The 5,000-nt window shown below is 40.5% G+C and overlaps 1 protein-coding gene across 4 annotated transcripts in view; it reads right to left on the bottom strand.

The window, feature by feature from the left end:
• LOC143300644 (short transient receptor potential channel 7-like) overlaps positions 1–5,000 on the bottom strand; it is a 326,126-nt gene that overhangs the window by 75,548 nt on the left and 245,578 nt on the right. The window contains exon 1 of one of the 4 annotated variants that reach the window (XM_076614463.1): positions 4,710–4,790. The exons of 2 other annotated variants lie outside the window; for them this stretch is intronic. The gene's annotated coding sequence lies outside the window, so the exon portion shown is untranslated. Of the gene's footprint in view, positions 1–2,032; positions 2,103–4,709; positions 4,791–5,000 lie in introns of those variants that run through there. One more of the 4 variants, XM_076614464.1, reaches the window with a different exon arrangement.

Genomic DNA, 5,000 nt, shown 5'->3' with positions numbered 1-5,000 from the left:
GATTTTGCTGTTGTTGTTTTTTTGTTTTTTTCCCTGTTTTACTCATTTTGTCGCTAGTAGGTTCGTCCGGACATCTGGGATTCACTCTGATTGGCACTGGATCGGCAGACACTGACGGTAGTACTGTTTCTTTCAAGATGAAGTCTCTAGGCATCACTACTGACCAGCCTCTCCATATGCAGGAACGTATCATTTTGTCGCATTTCAGTATTGTTTCCTCGAACTGAGTAGTGTATTGCATCCACTGGGCCATTTCGCTCTGCAACCCCTTACGCTCGTCATCAAATCCCGTCTCGATTTTTTTTTTTCCCCCCTAACTCCCGGCAGAAGAACTTTCCCGGCTGCAGTGAGTTCAAAACAGCGCAGCATGGTTCTTTGTGAGAAAAAGGTAAGCACGATCACGTTGCACCATTTCTGAAAGAGCTACACTGGTTACCAGTTAAGTACCGCAGTCGGTACAAAGTGGCAGTCCTTGGCTACCGCCATTTTGATGGACACTTCCGCCTTGCCTGTCTGAAGTACTCCTCACAAACAAGCCTTCGCCTTCCCTCTGGTCTTCAGGGAGAGAAAAAAAAAATCCTAGAAGTACCCAAAATGAACCTAAAGTCTTTCGGCTACCGTGATTTCTGTGTGTGTGTGTGTGTGTGTGTGCGCGCGCGCGCGCTCCCAATCAATGTCTGTCAGTCTTCGGCACCAACCAACATCCCCTCTGTTCAAATCCCAGCCAAAAACTCCTCTGTTCTGTGACTGAGGTGTTTTGTGATTTTGTTTCTGCACTACTGATTCGAGCGAGGGGAAAATTTCCGCTCATGGGTGCTGTGTGTGTATGGCTGAGTGTGGGCAGTCCTTTTTTTCGGGAGTGGCTGTGTGTGAATGAATGACTGTCAGCACACTGAGTCTGAATTTACGTAAAGAAATGTCATTCATCATCATCATCATCATCATTATTGTTGTTATTTTTTTATTATCATTATCATATCATTATTATTATTATCATCATCATCATCATCATTATTATTATTGCTGTTGTTGTTGTTGTTATTATCATTATTATCATCATCATCATCACCATTATTGCTATATAAGTATCAATTGTTATTATTATTATCATTATTGTTGTTATTATCATCACATTATTATCAATATTATCATTAGCAGTAGTAGCAGTAGTATCATCATCATTAATATTTAGTAGTAGTGGCAGTCGTAGTAGTAGTCGCAAATATGAAAACAAAGTCGGTGATCCCTAACTTGTTGAATGCATTCAATAACAAAAAATGTTTTAAAAAATAAAAAATAAAAACCTACCTCTAATGTGAAGAATTATATCACTGGTAAAACAGAACAGCAAACAGAATATGGTTTGATGTTAATACCTTACCTTCGCCCTCTCTTAAACAAGTGACTGTAAAACAGTCTTTTTGTTTGTTTGTTTGTTTTTTTAATTTTCACACACTGTGTCAGTAACAACACATATTTCTCCTGCTATTCCCGTAACTGTGGACCTTCATTTGTATGATGAACAACCAAGTTTACTGTACCTCGTTTTCATTGCATTGCCACCTTACCTGTGAAGTGTAGTTATAATGGACCAAGGTCTTTCTACAGCATTTACTCTAATATTATATGAATATCCAATTTAGTATTTCATAAAAAAAATGGTTTGTTTTCTGGATTTGTTAGTGGGGTGTTGGGGTCATATGGAGAGGTAGGTGTGTGTGTGTGTGTGTGTGTGTGTGTGTGTGTGTGTGTGTGTGTGTGTGTGTGTGTGTGTGTGTGTGCTTGCGTGCGTGCGTGCGCGCGTGTGTGCGTGCTTGAATGGCCGGCACACGACAATGCTTTGCATTTTCTCAAGGAGCATAATGTCCAGCACGCTGAGCTTTGAATTTTCTCGGGTTTGTTCTTTACTAAGTTTCATGGTTAATCTTTATCACCATCATCATTATTCTTATTGTTTGTTGTTACTATGGAATGGGAAGGGAAGCCCAGAGTGGCAAGAGGCAATGCGCAACTTTCAGATTCAAAAACTTACGTGGTCATACTGCCCGGGACATGCAGATGTTTAGGGAAATGAGCGGGCTGACAGACTTGCTGGTAACGCAACAACAACGAGCGGCCTACCTGTAGGAAAATCGGAAATCCTCAGAAAAGTCAAAGAATACCAAAAAGAACAGGTACAAGGGAGGAGGGAGGGGGGTGCAGTGTAATTTGAGAGATGGTGTGTGTGTGTGTCTTCAGTTTAACGTCTTTCCATTTGAAGTGATATGTGTGTGTGTGTGTGTGTGTGTGTGTGTGTGTGTGTGTGTGTGTGTGTGTGTGTGTGTGTGCCGGGGCTCGTGTACGTTTATGTGTATGTGTTTGTGCTTTCATATCTGTGAAACTGCTTGTTTGTTGCATATCTGTTATACATGTGTGTGTGTGTGTGTGTGTGTGTGTGTGTGTGTGTGTGTGTGTGTGTGTGTGTGGGTGCGTGTATGTGTGAATGTGTGTCTGCGTGTTTTACATTCATTTGCTTGTTTATCATAGTCTTTTTATTTTTATTTCTTATTATTATCATTATGATTATCATTATTATTATCATCATCATCATGATTATTACTATTATTATTATTATATCATCATCATCATCATCATTTTTAGCACCATCATCATCGTCATCATTATTATTATCTTTTTTCTTTCTTTTTTTTCTTGTTTTCTTTTTTTCTCAAGGCCTGACTACTAAGCGCGTTGGGTTACGCTGCTGGTCAGGCATCTGCTTGGCAGATGTGGTGGAGCGTATATGGATTTGTCCGAACGCAGTGAGCTACTGATACTGATACTGTTATCGTTGTTGCCACTATGTAAACATCCTTAAAGGAACAGCTCTGTTTTATTTCCGTTAAAAACCGGTAACTTCTTCCGGATTCAGCCCGATATAAAAACGAAACAAAAACACTTTAAAAACATCAGAACGAACAAACACATAAAGCCAAACAGCGGAAACAGCACAAAGCGTAATTGATTCATGACGTCAATGACTTCATTGTTTGCCAGTTCTGCATGACTGACGGACCTCAGTCCAAGTTTATGGGGGGAGGGCGGAGGGGGTACAGGGAGGGGCGGGGGAGGGGGGATATCGAAAAGCGAAACTGTTCTGGTAAAATAATCGCGAGAAATCAGATGAAATCGGAAACGTCCTTTAAGAAATGGAAAAAAAAAGGAGAAAGAAATGAAAAAAAACAAACCCAAAAAACAGGACTTCTTCCTTTTCAGTACACGTATTTTGGTGATAAAGGATCTTTTCCGTGCATGTCGCCAATGACTTAAGTTGACTTTGAAGGGATGGGGAGGAGGAGGGGGGTGGGGGGCATTATATGATGAGAAAAGTCGATTAGATAAATCATAATCGATGTTACTAAAAATAATAATGAATGAATGAAAATAAAAACTTTAATGATTGCTTTGTTAACTGAACCTTAACATTGACTGGTCGATTGTGTATGACACATTAGACCACGCGCAATCACGTAACATCACCAGACAATGCGCTACATCGAAGTATATATCACACACACACTGCATTGTAAATTACGTTACGTTACGGGTGTTGATTCTGTCACAGAGCACTCCAGTATACCTACACAGCCTCCTCAGCAGCACGTAAAACAACCATGGCAACAAGGGGACTGTCCCTGCCAAAACTGTGTAAAAAAAAAAGATCCACTTAAATAGTAAAGCAAGTACAATCGCAGACAGAAAACAGTTCGCGGAGTGCAAGTCGAATTTCACACAGAGAAATATATTGTGACAATATTATACAATGCAATGCAATTCGATACAAAACGATGAAATATAACGCAATGCAATATGACACAATACAATACAGCACAATACATAGAAAACTGAACCCTGGTAAAATCAGAACAGCATACCATTGAAAAAAAAAACGTACCGCTTAACTGCAACAACAAAAACAAAACTTGCCGAATACGACAAATATGAATTATACAGCGTCAAAGATGTACTGCTGAGAAGTTATAATTTCAAAAATAACCTAAACCACACTAAATTGTTTGGACGTTCTTTAAATTCTATCATTTTCATTTTCTGGTACGAAAATAAAACACATGAATCCTTATGATTTACTTCCAGCCTTTCAACATTCTGTTCTGTTTATACGAAGAACTTTTTATTTTTAAAAGCCTACTAAACGGTATTACCACCCCACGACACTACACTATCCTACGTTGCGTTTCAACTGTTCTCAGACCACAGTGCGCTATACCATACTGTACCGAACTAAACCATATCACACCGCACTACACTACACTACACTGCTTTACACCAGACAAACATACATTGCTCTGCACGACACTGCACAGTCCATTGCTACACCATTCAGTCTAAACCACACTACACAGCACCGTCAATAGTGCAGCATAAGAGAAACGAACCATTAGTACCTCAGTTCACGACACGACACTGATTCAACCCAACCCAAAATGCAGCGTAACGAAATACCAAAGAAAGGACATCATACAACACTTCAACACACAAAAAAACAACAACAACAACATGTGCACCAAACATATGTAGCCCCAACAAATGTGTAAAGCAAAAACAACACAATTCAGCAAGGTATGAAGTATGTTACCGAATCCCAGACCAAACACTTCAAAACCACAGAATGCAAAAACAATAACACAGCACGTGATAACAGAACCAACCTCAAGGGGACCGGAAGGCGATCAGCCCTCCACAGACCCAACACGCACACACTCTGACACCATACGGAACGATACGGGGAAACAGAAGAATAAATCCTATCACTGCACCACAGGCAACAGGCAACACACACACACACACACACACACAGCTGCTGGCAAACATTATAGTGCGCGAAGCGCGTGCGCACACACACATATACACAGAGCCACTGGTCAGCAATACAGCACACACACACACACACACACACACACACACGGCACAGGCACGGAACTCACAACACACACACACAC

The sequence above is a fragment of the Babylonia areolata genome, chromosome 26 (genome assembly GCF_041734735.1).
Source record: "Babylonia areolata isolate BAREFJ2019XMU chromosome 26, ASM4173473v1, whole genome shotgun sequence".
Taxonomy (NCBI): domain Eukaryota; kingdom Metazoa; phylum Mollusca; class Gastropoda; order Neogastropoda; family Buccinidae; genus Babylonia; species Babylonia areolata.
This window is presented reverse-complemented; position numbering and strand designations above follow the sequence as displayed.